At 42.5% G+C, this 4,165-nt stretch overlaps 1 protein-coding gene across 11 annotated transcripts in view; it reads right to left on the reverse strand.

Moving 5' to 3' along the window:
• Positions 1–4,165, reverse strand: part of NEXN (nexilin (F actin binding protein)) — a 24,591-nt gene that overhangs the window by 18,812 nt on the left and 1,614 nt on the right. For 9 of the 11 annotated variants that reach the window (XM_009333838.1, XM_009333837.1, XM_009333835.1 and 6 more), the window contains exon 1: positions 3,917–4,005. The exons of 1 other annotated variant lie outside the window; for it this stretch is intronic. The gene's annotated coding sequence lies outside the window, so the exon portion shown is untranslated. Of the gene's footprint in view, positions 1–3,332; positions 3,476–3,916; positions 4,006–4,165 lie in introns of those variants that run through there. One more of the 11 variants, XM_009333829.1, reaches the window with a different exon arrangement.

Here is a 4,165-nt window from a genome sequence, read left to right on the forward strand (position 1 = left end):
AGAAATGTGCCAGTCCAGCAGGCTGTGGGTCCTCAAGATGGCAGATACTTTCTGCCATTTGGATTACTGCCATATCTGCTATTACTTTAGGCTACTTTCCAGTTCTTCGGCATCACTAACTCTTAATATGCTTGAAGGTTAGCCAGCTGGCTCTAAGACATTTTGCATCTGCAAGCCATCCTACCTCCACCTTTGATGCTAAAAGATACGGATATAAAGCAGTAGGGCATTACTAAACATGATACCACCCATGTTTGCACTTTCATCTCTCTCCGTGGCAGTTAAACCTTGAGCAGAAACAGCAGCAGGACCCTGCCTCAGGCACCCCTCAAGGCAGATGAGTAATTTCCAATAAAGACAATCCAGTGCCTTTAAGAAAAAAAGAAGCACTCCTTGAGCTTTGGCTTGGGTCCGTGAGGCAGTGACCACTGCTTCAGGAACAACAACAGTGGATTGAAGCTCCTTTGTATCTGCCTTATCGTTAGGAGAGGATCCACACAGGCAATGTATTGCTGCTGAGAAAACCAAAGTGGCCAGAAGGCAAGAAGTCCTGACACCCTCAGAGCATGGAAGAACAGTGCCTTCATCATCTGCCGATGATAGCTTTGCACAAAGTATGTGGTAACAAATTTTCCAACCCAAGAAACTTTGACGTTTCTTATTTTCTAACAGTAGCTACTTTTACATAAGGTATCTTCCTACCAATTCCCTTTTGAGAGGAACTAGTTATATACTGAAGTTGTACATATATCCTTGTTTTGTAATAAGAATTTTCCTACAGAGTTCATCTAAAACAATTAATGCTTATTCTTTGAGGCAACGAGAGTCTACTTGTATATGTACTTACTTCAGAAGAGATTTGTCCTCCTGTTATGAAGCTGCCCAATCTCAAGATTCAGTCTCATCTTTTCTTTTATTTCCTGAGATCAACGTATCTCAGGAGAAGCTGTAAGAGCTCCTCATTGAAGCTTCCCACTCAGAAAAATCCCAGATTATAATCTCAAACATAACCATGACCAGAAAATGAACTGAGCTTGTTACCAGGCTTTTTTTTGCCTATCCAGTCTCATCACTCCGGCATTCACCTGACACTAGTCTAATTTTTTTTTTTCTCCACATTTTACCTTTCCTATGATTAAATGAGATGTCTCAGGAAATGTTAGTCTGGTGTTACAACGTTTATACTGAAAGCACTAGACTGCAGTTCCACTTTCAAAGGAGGTCTACACTGAGATTTTTCCTAGAAGAGAAATTTAACCTCCATCCTTTGATCAACGGTCCTACCTCTGGAACTGAATGGAAGAGAAAATGCCATTACTAGAATGGCTCGACTGGCTGTAACGCAGAGAGTGATCTCTAAGCAGTTTCAAGTGAAAATTTAATACAAAACCAGTAACACGTAGGAAACTAGGCAATGGGTTAGAAATACTCTAAAAAAAAAAAATCTACTGTTTTCAAGCATCTTATTTGTTTGCTGTAAATGGGTAAGCTGTCACCTCCGATATGTCTTGATTTGTTATGATCATAGCACTTTTTCAACTTTTCACGTAGACTCCTTAAAACCTTACTTTAGGCAAAATAATCAAAGTGACCAAAGAAAACCATTAGGAGCCGCAGAAGGTTTGATGGCTCCCAAGTCCCAAAATCCATCTCCTTAAATTTAATTAATTTCCATTTCTGAAAGGAGGTCAGAGTCCTCAACTGATCAAAAAATGTTGTGCAGCTTTAACCAAATAAAAAAGCCTCCCGTAAATAATAGAATTCCCCTTCATTAGAAAACATAGAAGTTCTTGATTTTCAGTGGAGTGATTAACATCCTGACACGAGGCGCAGAAAAATACCAGCATTTTCCTGAACTGAATACTGCCCTTTACAATAGGAGTACAAAGGCAGGGCTTTAAAAAGAGTCTAGTTCCTCTGTGATTTCTCCTTTCGGGAGGCCCCCCTGCTGTCCTGTGGCTACTGTGAGTTATAAATAAGCCCTTCACGGCACGGTCTAAGTTACGTTTACCATCTGTCTCCTCGTTGTGATCTACTTGCTGGGAAGACTCCCATTATATAAGAAAACCATATTGTGAGAGTTGGAAATTCACTACTTGCAGCCAAAGCACTTAGGAGAGGAAAGCACAATCCAGAACGTTAAAACATTTAACGAAACATTAAATAGAACTGGAAAGAGGAGGGGGAAGAGAGTGATGTTCAGCATTTATGTCCTCACTGTAACTCGTCTGGAATGACACTACCAGTTGTTGTACTAAATTACAGATACTAAAGTAGATACTAAAATTATCGCGCGTAGGGGAAGATCCTGAACTGGCATAAACCGTCAGCTCCACCGACGCCCATGAGTTATGGCAATGAACACCAGCTGCCCAAACTTCGCGTTTTGTAAAAGAGAGAATACAAAACTACTTCCACTGCCTTGTATTTCCTTAAGTCTTTATAATTAAAGACTAGAATGCTTGCCGACAATTGACCCAGATAATTCAATTTCATACACAATCTTTTCCTCAATCTTTGAATTTATTGCACTTCAACATTTATTGAGTCTCATAGTACAGTAGAATAGACCTTGCAGATATGATGTTATTTATAAAAATGTATTTATTATAAAGGATTTTGTCTATGTCTGTTTCTATAACTGTAAACACTCCTAATGTGACAGTGCCATGCAGTCCAACTGCTGTGTTTAAAAAAATAAAATCACCCTTCTCTGTAGAAAAGGTCTGTCTGCCAATTCCTTACTCTCTTCAGGTACTGCTACGGGGTACACAGGCTCCAGAGCAAACGTAGTGGGGGGCTGAGAGACCGCTCTGTTATGGGGGAAGCCCTGCTGCGATCTTCTGGCCCGTGATTTCATGTTCCAAGATAATCTGCTGATCCTAATCATGGGTGGCAGCAAATTGTGAACCGGGGTCCCCAAGAGAAAATTCAGCGTATTTTGCCCCATGCCATAGTTCCTCCATCCCCCGCTGCGTCACAGCAGCTGAAGAGAAACAGTATGATTTGAGCTCAACTCCTGTTGACTTCACTGACAGGACTTCAGAGATACTTCAGGGTACTGAAATGTGGGATAAAATACCGGACATGAAGCACTACTGCAATTTGCTGCTTCTCTTCTGAGATGACAGGACACAGTCTATCTGCCTCTTCTCTGAAATCCTCATGGTCAACTCAGAGTGGGCACAGTGGTGGTCACTGTGCCCGGGCTACGCCTCTGCCGCGAAGGAGAGGTCTCCTGGCTTCCTGGAGATAAGCTGCTGCTTCCACTTGACCAACCCTACTCTGCTGGTAGCGCTGACGCCCATAAAAACCAGATTGTGCGTCTATACCTCCATCTGAGCGGGTATGGCTGCCTTCAGTGCACAGCAAAGGGTCACTCCTACCGCTTCCTGAACTGCTCCTCCACCTTCGTTAACCTTCAGCTCCGCTTGCCCACAGCTAGCTTCCAGGGGGCTCGGCCCCGGCACCGTTCCTTGTTAAAGGAGATTCAAAGCTGGATATCCAAGTATGGTAAATGACAGAGTCTCTGACTTCTTTCACGGAGGAAACTACTCATTTGAAATATTCCAAATGCAGTTAGAGAAGGTATTTCTTAGGCACGTCTTAAATCGTCTACCCAGTTCTTTTATTTCGCCAGGCTGTGCTCTCTACATACACCAGACAGTCTTGAACTTCTGTATGTTCCTTAATACGCTTGGCCCTCTTGTAAGACTAATTATTATTTTACAATTTCATTTCACTGGACATTTTCCTAAGAGATCTAAGGTCTCTTAAGACCTGAGATCTACGGTTAAGAGTACTATGTTTTCTAGCATGCACCTACTCGCCGATTAATTTTCGAAATACTAATACGTTTCATTAAACACGCTTTTTTTCGCAGAAGTTTATTGGGTTAGCAGAAGCTCTTATTTACCTAAAACAAACGTGATACAATAAATAGTTTGCAAGCTGTCACGGAAGCCCAGCATTTCCTCCCAAGCCACGCTGTCTTACAGTCGTCACTTCAGGGTGAGTGAGGCAGAACCTGTAAATGCACTCGGCGTGCCCTCGCTGCTGAAGACCACACCGACAAAACCGAACTCCTCGTTATGTAGAGACACGCCCTTTACGAACAGAGGGGATTTTCAAGCAGCCGGTATTGAACACAGGGCGCCCAGAGGCC

Source organism: Pygoscelis adeliae, unplaced genomic scaffold (genome assembly GCF_000699105.1).
Source record: "Pygoscelis adeliae isolate BGI_AS28 unplaced genomic scaffold, ASM69910v1 Scaffold10, whole genome shotgun sequence".
Classification (NCBI taxonomy): Eukaryota; Metazoa; Chordata; class Aves; order Sphenisciformes; family Spheniscidae; genus Pygoscelis; species Pygoscelis adeliae.